Source organism: Paramisgurnus dabryanus, chromosome 12, assembly GCF_030506205.2.
Source record: "Paramisgurnus dabryanus chromosome 12, PD_genome_1.1, whole genome shotgun sequence".
NCBI classification, from domain to species: Eukaryota; Metazoa; Chordata; class Actinopteri; order Cypriniformes; family Cobitidae; genus Paramisgurnus; species Paramisgurnus dabryanus.
Genome location: NC_133348.1, coordinates 25,096,811 through 25,111,695, shown reverse-complemented (window position 1 = coordinate 25,111,695; position 14,885 = coordinate 25,096,811). Strand labels below are relative to the sequence as shown.

Genomic DNA, 14,885 nt, shown 5'->3' with positions numbered 1-14,885 from the left:
CACCTTGTCAAACTCTTAAAGGTAGTACTATCTGTTTAAAACAACAATGCAAAGTATTTTAGATTTACTTGATAAATCTTTTACATCAAAACAAACTAGGATAGCAATATGTTTGAATCTGTAACAGGTGATACCACCAATAGCGTGATGTACATAACAAAGTCTGTAAAATAATAAAGATTGATTAGGTTTTTATTTAGTAAACCTTTTAACACAAAGTGTAGAGTCTTTTGTATGTAACAACAAAGATGCGATGAAACAACGCAAAACAAGAGAGGATGCGTTTGTTAAAACACATATAAATTAAGATGCATACATCTACAAATGGGGCAATGTCTTTAATCTATTGGTCCCGAATTTAGAGGCTATACGGCCAAACTATTTCAAACATTGCCCCATTTGTAGATGTATGCATCTTAATTTATATGTGTTTTAACAAACGCATCCTCTCTTGTTTTGCGTTGTTTCATCGCATCTTTGTTGTTACATACAAAAGACTCTACACTTTGTGTTAAAAGGTTTACTAAATAAAAACCTAATCAATCTTTATTATTTTACAGACTTTGTTATGTACATCACGCTATTGGTGGTATCACCTGTTACAGATTCAAACATATTGCTATCCTAGTTTGTTTTGATGTAAAAGATTTATCAAGTAAATCTAAAATACTTTGCATTGTTGTTTTAAACAGATAGTACTACCTTTAAGAGTTTGACAAGGTGTTACATAAACTACAGAAATGAATGAGTTTTGTTTGAATCTGATGAGTTTACAAAATCTCTGTCATTAGTTAACGCTAACAAATAAAAACTATGAACAACTTATGAAAAGACAAACGTATGAACACTGCCTAAGTTTGAACAGCAACATGTTTGTTTAAGAAATACACACGTAAGACCATCTGTTGAATTTACAAAATCTCAGACATCAGTTGACACTAGCTACAAGAAACTTTGAACAAATGTATGTAGAGACAAAAGTATGATGACTACCTGAGTTTGAAAAGCATAAATTTGTTTCAGAAAATACACATGTAAGAACATATGATGAAATTTACAAATCTCATACATGAGTTGACACTAGCGAAGAAAAACTATGAACAACTTATCGAAAGACAAACGTATGAAGACTGTCTAAGATTGAAAAGAAAAAGTTTGTTTAAGAAAATACACAAGTAAGAAACATCTGATGAATTTACAAAATCTCAGACATTAGTTGTCGCTAGCGAAGAAAAACTTTGATCAGGTGTTTGAGGCGACAAACGTGTGTATCCTAACTAAGTTTGAAAAGAAAAGTTTGTTTCAGAAAAAATACGCGAACCTAGCAACATCATTAACAAACCATAGTTAAAATATAATTTCATGTTTGCTTATTATGCACTGATAGATGTTGACCTTAGTTGTACCTAACCCCACAGGCATACCAAGGGTCTGCTCCACTTCATAAAAATCCTGTCATTGGGGGTTTTGTGCTGTAAGTTGTAAAGCTAAAGACGCTGATTGACCTTAAAACCTAATCTAACCTAATACCAGGTTAGGATGTTCGAATAGTATATTTTTATTTTTATTATTAAGTCTAGTGTGTCTCTGTAAGCCATGGCAATTTTGTTAAAATGTTTTGTCTTTAAATAAATGTTTGTTGTCACGTTAGTGACATCCTGGCTTATAACATCGTCAACTTTGATAAATAATATTTGCTAACATTTTATTGTTCCCTAAATGGATAACAGAGGGTTTTAAGGTTACATTAATTAAAAAACAACACCACAATGTGAGATAAAATGTCTTAAACCTTTTAAGTTTCTTTAAATCGCAAATAATGCATAACATGATTTAATCAGTATCTGTGTAATAAAGCCTACATCTAAAAACCCTTACTTATTGTCAATGAGGACACAGACTTAATATCAAAACTTTAGTAACAAACAGAGACATCATAGACCCCCCATGCAAACACACACACACACACACACACACACACACACACGCACACACACCTTGCAAAGACACAGGCTCATAAACACGCCCACACATAAACAGCCTGGTTGCACACACACACACACAGACACATGCGTGATTTGGTGCTGCTCGTGTGACATTAGATATAATCTTACTCATACACACCTAGTTGTTTAATTATGGACTGTGTATAAAACTTTTGGATGTTAAAACAAAAAATTAAGATCGAATAGCTTTTGTCATAAAAGTCACATGGACGTTTCATTTTAAAACCCTCATGTTTAAATCAAAGGCGTTCTAAATTAGAAATGCTGACAGAATTGCATTTGTTGTATAATAAACACATAGAGGTTGGGATCCACAGCGGACACAAAACCAGGAAATGGGGTCAAAATGTCTTAAACAATAAAAAGGTTCTTAACGCCATAAGAGCGCCTCAGCGTACGTTCTCTGGCAACTGTGGTTCGCGCATTCATGTGTTTTAATCAGAGCCTTGATTAAAGAATTCACTAAATCTAAAATTAAACCCTTATTTTGTCAGAGCGGCCAGAATTACATTTTATTGTGTAATAAACACATATTCCCTGTTGGTTTTAAGATGTCATTAATTTAAAACAAACCCCATAAGATGATTTGAAAATGTCTTTAATCGTTTAAAAAAAAGTTTCTTAACGGTGTATATGAACACTCATCCGCGTATGTTCTCTATTGTAAACGCTGGTACACAATCTAATGGCGTGATCAGAATATTGTGCACGAAAAGATTAAGATTTTATTTATATTAAAATAAATACCCTTTAGTCTAAAGACTATAGTATTGTTGGGACCCCGGTGATTTTGACACCGTTCATCGCTATACACATACTGAATATTTCATTAAATAATTTGTTACAACCAAATGCTTTATTTTTGTCAATGTGCTATTACATTTTTTACCACTACAGTTTTAAAAAGACCCTAGTTTACAACCCGCCACCTGCTGTGAACAGCCATCATCTCCCACACACTGTTATAAGACCAGCATCAGAAACAGAAAAATATCTGCTCAGAAAATATAGCTTATAGTTAAATAGATAATAGTACATTTAAGTTTAACCAGTTACAACTAAAATATTTTATTCTTGCGTGACTTTAAAGAAGTCTATTGACAAAACAAACGTATATATATCAAGTTGTATTTATAAGATAGACGCAGTCATTTGTCCTAAAATCTAAAATAATAATTTATTTTTGTCAGAGCAGACACTATAAGACTCTTTGTATAATATACACATATTAACACATGTTTTAAGAAGCCTTTAATTAAAAATAAAACCCCAAAATGGGGTGAATACGTCTTAAAAACATTTAAAAGTTTATTAACGTCATATGTAAGTTTCTCTGTCACCATCTGTGCACGTATACACATGTCTTAGTCAGAGACTTGGTTAAAGACTCCCCTAAATCTAAAATAAAATCCTATTTTGTCATAGTGGACAGAATTACATTTATTAAGGTTATTTTAAAACGGCATATATGAACACTCACCCGGCGCTTTGTCAGGCACCGTCGGATCTTTAATACGTGTGAATCTATAGAGCAGGTCATGAAAAGATTCACGGAACTCATGAATCGTTTAAAATTTTATTTAGTTTAGACTTTCGTCTAAAGATTATAGTATTGCCGGCTCCGAAGGTTATGGCTCAGATCATTGCTTAAACTATACACGTATACGGAATATTTCATTAAATAACTTGTGATGTTACAAACAAATGTTTTAATCGTAGCATTGTTCATGATTTGTCTAAATCTAAAATAAACATTTTACTTTTTTGACACCGTAATGGGGGATTGTTTTACCAACATTGAGTTTTAGAAATCTTTAATCGCTTTACAACACGCACCCCTGTGAAAGAATGCAGGTCTTGTGCGAAAGGAGGGAGGAAGGGTGATATCTGACATCAAATGCCTAAACACAAGCTGTCACACGAGCCGTCATTAAACATAACAGCATACGCTTGACATAAAACACACACAGTCAATTGATCTAAAATCTAATATAAAAATTTATTTATGTCAGAGCAGACAATATAAGACTCATTGTATAATATACACATTTTCACACATGTTTTAAGAAGCCTTTGATTAAAAATAAACCCTAAAATGCGGTGAAAACGTCTTAAACAAGCTCTGTGGACAAATCAAACTAGGTATCCAGTATCCGAAATGTTTTAAATCCAATTTGCCACAAAATGTTTAAAATGTCCCCAGACAAATCCAAAAAGTCTCTGATTTTAATCTTTTTTAAAGATACGTCCAAAGCGTTGTGGTCTGTATCCTAACCTGTAAACAGATAAAAACAAAGTTATTAGGACAAATATCTAAATAAAACAATTTTCTTATGCAAGATAAACGTACCGTGGAGATCCGCTATATATTTTGCAATAGTACACACAACGTTCGCTTTGCCTCTGATATCCAAACCTTTAAAACAGATAACACATGTTATTAGAAAATATTAAACCAAACCAGTTTGTTTAAATCTATTGTAACAGGATTAAATAAAAACACACCGGACAACACGAGCCAGTCGGCGTCTCTTTTGTTCCAAGATTTCCGTGTTACGCTGCGGGAGGTTCTAGTCTCGGTCTGACTTTTTTGTTCAGGCCACTCTTCTCCGCGATTTACCAGGAATAGTTAATACCAGTTTAGACAATTTCGCTGCAATACCAGAGATCGAATTTTTAGTTTTTAAATAAATCATACAAAATACTGGCACGAACACAGCGAAACACATACATACCAATAGACTTGAGTATAACAGCTCTGCTCCATCCAAACTGATTCCGGGAGATCTCTTGTCGCTCCCCAATAAAGGTTCGGTCATAAACTTTCAAAGATTACATCACACGACCCCCACACAAACACACACTGACATAATATCAGCATCAGAAAACTTTGTGTCTGAACAGAAAATAGACTAGTTCGATAGAAAATATCGGCTTTAAGTTTAACCAGTTACAACTAAAATATTTTATTCTTGCGTGACTTTAAAGAAGTCTCTTTACAAAACAAACGTATTATCAAGTTGTATTTATAAGACACACGCAGTCAATTCCCCTAAACCTAAAAAATACTTTATTTTTGTCAGAGCAGACAATATAAGACTCTTTGTATAATATACACATATTCACACATGTTTTAAGAAGCCTTTAATTAAAAATAAAACCCCAAAATGGGGTGAATACGTCTTAAAAACATTTAAAAGTTTATTAACGTCATATGTAAGTTTCTCTGTCACCATCTGTGCACGTATACACATGTCTTAGTCAGAGACTTGGTTAAAGACTCCCCTAAATCTAAAATAAAATCCTATTTTGCCATAGTGGACAGAATTACATTTATTAACATTATTTTAAAATGGCAGATATGAACACTCACCCGGCGCTTTGTCAGGCACCGCCGGATCTTTAATACGCGTGAAACTATAGTGCAGGTTATGAAAAGATTCACGGAATTCCTGAACCGTTTAAAAATTTATTTAGTTTAGACTATCGTCTAAAGAATGTAGTATTGACGGCTCCGAAGGTAATGGCTCAGGTCATTGCTTAAACTATACCCGTATACAGAATATTTAATTAAATAACTTGTGATGTTACAATCAAAAGTTTTAATCAGAGACATGGTTAAAGATTCCCCTAAATCTAAAATAAATTCCTATTTTGCCATAGTGGACAGAATTACATTTATTAACTTTATTTTAAATGACAGATATGAACAATCACCCGACGCTTTGTCAGACACCGCCGGATCTTTAATACGCGTGAAACTGTAGACCAGGTCATGAAAAGATTCCCGGACTTCGTGAACCGTTTAAAATTTTATTTAGTTCAGACTTTGTGTCTGATCAGAAACTATAGCTCGATAGAAAACATCGGCTTTAAGTGTAGCCTGGTACATCTAATATATATATATATATATGATTAGTGATTGCCTTTAAATAAACTTATGCTGTTGCAAAACTTTAGATTCAACAACACACCCGCGGTGTGAAAGTCAGTATTGAGAAGCGCACGGGGCGAGCAAAGGTGGGAGGATGGTTGAGGTCTGACATCAAATGTCAATAAACAGTAAATGTCGAAACACGAGCCGTCATTAAACATGACACCATACGCTTAACATAAAACACACTCAGGAAAAACAATCACTCTAAATGACCGGCAATAAAACCATTAAATACTTTCTGTCTAAAGTTGACAACTTGTACAGATTTTGATTGATGGTCCCGCCCCCCTGTCAAAGGGTCATAAAAACGACCTGTCAGATAGCAACTGTCACCGGGTGGGGGAGGGGGTCATAAAAGTTTGACGAATGCCGTCCCGCTACAACTACTGAGAGCCATGTGTATGTAATTATCTCATTTTGCCAGTGTTATATTATCACCTGATAGTGTGTTTGTGTCTTTCTGCAGCTTAACTGGTTTCGACGGAGAATAACTTATAATATAGTCACTATACTATGAGTCAGGATGTAAATAGAGATGTACTGTGGTTTCTTTTGTTCTTGAGCCAGTTTTTTTTTTTGCAAATTTGAGCTTTGTTTATTGTTATTGTTGGGAAAGCAAAGGTTATTGTGCACAAATGTGTCTGTCAGGGGCTTAAAGGAATTCAAATATGAAAATTCTCTTATAATGTACTCACCCTCATGCCATCCCAGATGACTTCCTTTCTTCGGGTGAACACAGATGAATAATCTTATATTAAAATGCCATCGTGTTATCCTGTATGGGGCTCAAAATGACACATTTACAAGTAGTCACATGACATGCAAGAAACATGAGAATCAGCGTTGTGGACGTGCTGCCATATTTTAACTTATCACTGTGATGTGCATGTTACGAAAGACACCTAACGTATTGATTGCTAAAAAATGACAAAATATTAATGGTTTTCTCTCACAAACGAATTATTATTTTATGTGTAAAGACATACACTCACCTAAAGGATTATAAGGAACACCATACTAATATTGTGTTTGACCCCCTTTCGCCTTCAGAACTGCATTAATTCTACATGGCATTGATTCAACAAGGTGCTGAAAGCATTCTTTAGAAATGTTGACCCATATTGATAGGATAGCATCTTGCAGTTGATGTAGATTTGTGGGATGCACATCCAGGGCACAAAGCTGCCGTTCCACCACATCCCAAAGATGCTCTATTGGGTTGAGATCTGGTGACTGTGGGGGCCGTTTTAGTACAGTGAACTCTTTGTCATGTTCAAGAAACCAATTTAAAATTATTCGGCTTTGTGACATGGTGCATTATCCTGCTGGAAGTAGCCATCAGAGGATGGGTACATGGTGGTCATAAAGGGAAGGACATGGTCAGAAACAATGCTCAGGTAGGCCGTGGCATTTAAACGATGCCCAATTGGCACTAAGGGGCCTAAAGTGTGCCAAGAAAACATCCCCCACACCACCATCACCAGCCTGCACAGTGGTAACAAGGAATGATGGATCCATGTTATCATTCTGTTTACGCCAAAATTCTGACTCTACCATCTGAATGTCTCAAAAGAAATCGAGACTCATCAGACCAGGCAACATTTTTCCAGTCTTCAACAGTCCAATTTTGGTGAGCTCGAGGTCCTAATTGTAGTGAAGATGAGTGGTACCCAGTGGGGTCTTTTACTGGTGTTGCCCATCTCCTATAAGGGTGTGGGTGTTGTGGCTTCACAAATGCTTTGCTGCATACCTCGGTTATAACAAGTGGTTATTTCAGTCAAAGTTGCTTTTCTATCAGCTTGAATCAGTCGGCCCATTCTTCTCTGACCTCTAGCATCAACAAGGCATTTGTGCCCACAGGACTGCCGCATACTGGATGTTTTTCCCTTTTCACACCATTCTTTGTCAACCCTAGAAATGGTTGTGCGTGAAAATCCCAGTAACTGAGCAAATTGTGAAATGCTCAGATCGACCCGTCTGGCACCAACAACCATGCCATGCTCAAAATTGCTTAAATCATCTTTCTTTCCCATTCTGACATTCAGTTTGGAGTTCAGGAGATTGTCTTGACCAGGACCAAACCCCTAAATGCACTGAAGTAACTGCCATGTGATTGGTTGATTAGATAATTGCATTAATGAGAAATTGAACAGGTATAATAATAATAATAATAATACATTTTATTTAAAGGCGCCTTTCATGGCACTCAAGGACACCTTGAGTGTTCCTAATAATCCTTTAGGTGAGTGTATTAACCCACTGGAGATGACATTAATGATGAAGTGTGTCCTATTTAGAGCTTCGCCAAGTTGAGCCCCAAAAAGAAGACAGCACTGTGATGCAAGCGTTAACAATATGTTTGTGTTCAACTGAAGTCAAAAAGAAATTATGACAGAATTTTCATATTGTAGTTTATATTTTCTCTAGCGGTTTATGATCAAAAATAAAATTTTCTTAGCAGTGGAGCACTAAAGGGAAAATCCAGTTTTACCACATCCACATATCCCGTCTCGGCGATGTGCTTGGATCCCTCATTCCCCTGTAGACCCGGTCTGGTTTTGGGACTTGTTTTGTGTCTGGAGTGCATTATTTGATTGTTAGCACTAAGGGATATCGCAGTCTGAGAAAGCCACACACAGACCCACACAATGCCCACACAGGCCCACCACCCACCTAGCAAACATATGCCAGAATCTCGTTCTCTCTCACCAACACACTCACCTCCGCTTACTTATTTTGTCAGCCTTCAAAATTCAAACATGCCCTTTGTCCCTAGTTTTAAGGCCTTAACCTCGGGAATGTGTCTGTGAGAATTATGAAATGATGATCACGCAGGGTGTGTCTGCAGTCATGTATTGCTGGGCAGAGTCTGTTTCCATCTCATTGACCTCTTAACATTCTCTTTCTCTTTGTTTTCTCAACTGGGAATGCCAAACTTGACTTACCTGCCAAAAATTTGTATTTTCTTACCCATGAGTGCCCTTCACCCGACCTTTAGACTTATTCATACCCACTCCACCATTCATCAAACAGTAACAGTCCTCACACCAACCCAGCCAACTTTTTACCTCAAACTGACACCGCAGCCCCTCTCAGCAAGTGAGTCTTTAGTGGTGACACAAATGAAAAGCATTATATTTCCTCCATGTTGTCGGTGTTCGATCACCTTGTCTCATTTTCTCTCAGCTGTGGGTCTGCTGTTTGATCCTGGCGTGCGAGGAAGTGGTAGAGTAATTGTAAGTAAAATGCTGGCTGCGTCTACATGAGGGTAATTCCAACGAATTAGGTGGGCCAAGAAATTTAAGAGAAAAAGATGCTGGTAAAAGGAAAATGAAGAAGAATTGGAATGGAAAGGCCTCAGAACACTATTATTGTAGCAGTGGTTTTATTATAAAAATGAAATTGAAAGATGAAAGACTAGGGGTCTCAAGGGTTGTAACTCAGGTTTAGGTGAATAATATGGTTTTGAGTGAAAAGTCAAGTTCCACAAATATGTTTTCATATGGTACAAATTAGCTTGAAATGGTTTTGTATGCTGGTTTTTATCAACTATTATTATTAACAACTATCTTTCCTGCACTAAATGTATGATATAGTTTGATTTTGTCATTTGGCATTTACTAATACATTTTTAAAAGCACACTGAAAAACTTTTTGGTTTAGTAAAATATATTAGATTAACTCTCATAATTTCTACATAGCATTTATTAAGAACTAAGACACAGTTAATTCATGTACATAATGAACTGTGTGGGAATAGTCTTATTATATATATTTTTGTATTATTTAACTGTTTTATAGTTACTGCACATAGTCTTAAAAATACTAAATACATTTTAATGTATTTAGTATTCTAAATACATCTAAATACATCGGAGACGCAAGAGAGAGAGACGCAAGAGAGAGAGACGCAAGAGAGAGAGACGCAAGAGAGTGGCAACACTGTTGTCGGAGCTGCGTCGAGTTCATCATCTAAATCCTATTTTCTTACTATCTCGTTCCTATCTATATAATATAACGTACAAATTTATCTTAGGAATACTTTACCGTGACGATTATTGAACAGTATTAATAAATAAAACGATCTATCACTAGTCAGAGCCGGCGCCAGACCATAACTAACAGGGGGGCACTCGGCTTCCAACGGGGGGCACGCAATAGCAACAATAACTTGCAGAAACAAGACATTAAAACAACAAATACAGCAAGCACACACTCATACAACTGGTACAGACTGTCAGCTCATTTCCCGTATAAAGTGCAAAAGACCACAAACTATGCGCAAAACTACTGAACTTCGACCGCGTTGTGAGCACAAGCTGAGCTCCGCTGCGCTCGCGCTACTCGACGCAACAACAAACCGCCCTCGCGCGGCGCAAGCCATTGAAATGAATGGGCACAGCGCACACCGCGTCCTAGCTTTAAAAAGCCGTTTTACCATAATCACGTCGTAATGCTGTTAACGGTCTATAGCCACACTTCACATTTAAGCTTACGTAATTTAAAACAACGCTAACTTACCTTTAAAATAGCTGAAGACGGCGTGTAAGAACATTAAACTTCCTTAAAACAGTGTCCTGTAGATTTGTAAATTCCACCTCGACCTCTAATCTCTGAGTTTGAGACAGTCTGTGTTTGCATGAAGATGAAGCAGGCGGTGCTGGTTCGTTCTAAATGTTCTAATATCCATATTTTACACGATCCATAAAATGCCGCGAAAAAACACGTTGCTAGTATCAAGTCACAAATATGCTGACGAGTGAGACGCGTCAATACATCCAATCAGAGAAACTGGTCTATTTTAATTAAAGAAAACATATATCAACTATATTTTCATCATTTGATTACATTACAAGTCATGAAACATTCAATGTTTAATTTATTTTAATTATTCTTGATATATATTAAATTAATAAAAACTTTGTAGGGGGGGCACAACAACCTGTTCGGGGGGGCACTGCCCGCGAATGCCCCCCCATGACGCCGGCCCTGTCACTAGTAAACACCTAGTGTTAGCATATAGCCCGCTAGCACTTGCTCACTGTCTGTTTACTGTAAATCTGCCTTCCTTTTCGATCTAATGGCGGACACATCCGATGTATTTTTTTCAGACCTTTCCTCACCAGAGCGGGAAGCTGTGGAGGAGTTGTTGCCCGGCATTCGCACCAGGCGGTACAGCGTGCCCCACATCACCCTGGCTCCAGGCACCCGGAGACGACCGAGGCATGCAACGAGCGAGCAACCATCTCGATGCAGCTTCACAGACCGCGTTCGGGCGAACGGAGACGCTATCGCCCAGCATGAAAACGGTAAGACTCCGCTTGTCATTGTAACCTGCACTACTTGCCACATGTACAGTTTAGCTTCTTCCGTCAGCACAGAGGGGTTTACATGTGTTAAATGTATTGAAGTAGTAAGGCTAACGGAGAAGGTTGCAGAACAAGAAGCGCACATCCGAACGCTCGTTGAGGACAGTAAAACCGCTAATGTTAATGTTTCAAACACTGTTTCGGGTGCGCCTACGGTAACACGTAGTAAACAAAGCTCGGTTCCGGCAACTGAGTGTGTGACTATCAGGCGGCGTAGTCTTATTCGATGCCCATCGAAGTCCCCCCTAGTAATTTCTAACAGATTCGACATCCTAAGCAATACACCGGCTGAGACATCTGTTAAAGGTGCCCTTGTTATTGGAGACTCGATACTTAAGAACGTGAACATTGAGGCACCAGCCACCATAGTTGACTGTATACCGGGAGTCAGATCGTCAGACATTAGATCCAAACTTAAAGTGCTGGCTAATGCTACACTGTAAAAAATTACTCTGGAGGGTGTTAAATTTAACCCATGAAAATTAGTTATAATTTAATTAAGTATATAAGCTAGCAAGTAAAATAAAAAATAATGGGTATATTCTACCTTCACTATCCAATTTTTAACAGTAATAACTGCAATACTAAAAAAATAAGTAACATATACCCCAAAATATTGGCCTTAGCACCGCAAAGTGCGCATGAATCAACATCCAGGCGGGACTCGAGTCACCATTTTTTCATATCATATCGGCGGGAGAACTGCGGTTTGTTGACAGGTAAGTTTTTATTTAACTTGTTGATATCATCATGAATGGAAATGTTAAGTTGGTTAACTGTAAAATCTACCAGAAGTTTAGTCATTTGCGTGCTTCTCTGTCTCTGTTGTTGACAGATTGATAGGTTAGAATATGTCAGTCAGGTTAGCTTTGAATGAAACATCGCCCAGTTCTTGCACCTGCGAATACGAATAAATATCCATATTTATGATTAAAATATTAACTTCCATTATTATTATTTACATGTCTGAATCTCGTGAACAGCGGAGCTGCTCAATATGAGTGGTTGAACTTGAGCAAGCCACGTGACGAGAGAGAGCAGCGGACGGTTGATATACGATACAGACGGGAGGGCGTCGAGCAGACAAACAAACAACGGTAAAGCTGTCGATGCTAGATAATTACTGTAAAAGTTTTCTTGCATTTATCTGTTAATATATTGAGTTTTGTTTTAGAAGGGATCCATTTATGAAGCCATTTTATTATTATTATTATTATTATCATTTACGGATATATACTTAACGTTGCCTTTCGCTTTTTAATGTCTGTTCAAAAAAGTATTTCGGAGTTCATATGTTATATATGAGACTTGTATATGAAGTTGAATCACTTAAAATTGAATGTAAGTACTTCTTGTTAGTGTTCAATGTTTTATGCACGTGTACTGTGAGTTATAGCATAATATGAAGTTGTATTTTTGCACTTAATAAGTTTTAAATGAAGTTGAAATGTTTGTTTGTATCGATATAGCATGCTAGTCTACTGAGGTAAATGAGATCAGTTTTTCCTCTCATATTATTGTCTTCTTTAATTTTCTAATGATAACGTGAAGAACAGTATTTAGGAATCTTGCTTTTAATGGTTTTTTAACATCTCATGAAGCCTTGGTTTATTTTGTTTTATGAAATAATATGTTCAAGAAGCTTTATGTAAAACTATGATATGTTGTATTTCACTTGAAATGTATTGGGGTTATTATACGTCCAATAATTAGTTTTAAATGTTTACAGAATGTTATTTGGTCAATAAAGCAAGCAATTTATGCAATCTTGTGCATGACTATTTTCTTATTCAACCCTCTCTGAATAAGTAATATGTAATGTTTCTTAATGGCTTATCATTATTAATAATAATTTAATAGATCTGTGCCTTAATACCAATAGGGTTAATGTTATTCATTTTTTTATAAGTAATTAGTTATGAAAAAATAGGTAGACCTTACCTAATTTTTTTTACTTTATCATAGTAATTAAATGTAGGTACTTTTTAATCAAATATATAGGATATAATTTACTCAAACAAAGTGAGTGCAAATTGTTACAACAATTTTTTTGAGTAAATTCTATAGGTTGTTTTTTACAGTGTAAGCGTAAGTTTTCAAAAATTGTTATTCATGCCGGCGCAAATGACACCAGACTCCGCCAGTCGGAGATCACCAAAGATACTATTAAAGAGGTGTGTGAAATTGCAAAAACAATGTCAGATAATGTAATATGCTCTGGTCCCCTCCCCGCCTACCGGGGTGATAAAACTTATAGCAGATTAGTGTCTTTTCACCACTGGTTGTCAAAATGGTGCTCTCAGCATAACGTAGGGTTTATAGACAATTAGAAGCACTTCAGGGGGAGACCTGACCTGCTAAAGAGAGATGGCCTTCATCTGTCATCGGAAGGAAATGCTATACTCTCTAGGGCCCTCATTTATCATTCTTGCGTAGAAACGGGCGTATATGTTGGCGTAAGATTATGCTTACACTCCTCTCACCGCCTGATTTATGAAACTGTGCGTACCAATGATATTCAGGTGTACGCAATATCTGCCCTTCATAAATGCCGCGGCTGAAAACGATCGTCATTAGAATAACACGCCCTCATTTTATGACATTGACACATGGAAGACGGCAAAGAAGACAAACCGGGGAAGTGGAAAGAAACAAAATTATTTTATTTGGGAGTTTATAGAGCGGGATTAAAGACATTAATAATTGCATGACATTTTGTAATATTTGTATTATTATTTTTATTATTAATGACGCTTAAATGATATTTAGAAGAATAATTATTTATTATTATTATTATTATTATTATTTTTATCATTATTATTTACTGTTGCCTACATCTAAATTATATGTCTGCTTAATGGTTCGGTTAAGTTTTTTTAAAATAATATTTTAAAATGATGTAGTAACTTTTGTAGTGTGTTTTTCTGTATTTACATACAGTTGTTTATTAGCTAAGATCCAGTTTGATACGGAGCTCCGGATATAATTCAAATTAACAATTTGTTGCCACGACATCCACATGTTTTACTAGGCTAATTCATAATTTGAAGTAATAATACTTGTAATAGTAATTACAAAATATTATAATAATTAATTCCAAGGAACAAACTGTTGAATATTGGGAACGAATTTTATATTTATGGCCATACTTTAGACTAAATAAGAAAAGGAAGTGTCCATAATGTAGCATAAAAGATAATTCGTGGCCATGATTTTGTCCGCATGTTATCATATGATCGGATTTATGGCTCCATTCAACACAAGCATTTTACCTTTCCTATTAATGTGTAGCTATTTATTTATCATCGAATGGTATGTAACTAGCTTACCTTTTGATGCATTATTACCATGTTTTCGTAGCAGATCCTTGTGCTTTCTTGCAATGTGCCGCTTCAGATTCCAGGATTGCTAAACTTTTACAGTCTCTCCGCAGTCCCTTTCAATGTTTTCTTCCTGTCCAATCTTAACTTTGAATTTTACTTTACATTTATGTATAAGGCTTGAATTCCATAACTTATTGCTAGACGTTTCTACAGATTCTCGAACAAATTATCAAAGGGCGTTCTGGATTAA

At 36.2% G+C, this 14,885-nt stretch overlaps 1 long non-coding RNA gene across 2 annotated transcripts; it reads right to left on the bottom strand.

The window, feature by feature from the left end:
• Positions 1-3,504: 3,504 nt before the first annotated feature.
• Positions 3,505-6,324, bottom strand: LOC135738683 (uncharacterized). 2 transcript variants are annotated; one of them, XR_012338042.1, is made up of 4 exons: positions 4,742-6,324; positions 4,512-4,659; positions 4,357-4,422; positions 3,505-4,281 (listed from the first exon to the last, which is right to left on the bottom strand). It is a non-coding gene; the product is annotated as an uncharacterized lncRNA (long non-coding RNA). The 2 variants fall into 2 exon arrangements; XR_010528752.2 differs by having other exon boundaries at positions 4,512-6,324.
• Positions 6,325-14,885: the final 8,561 nt, after the last annotated feature.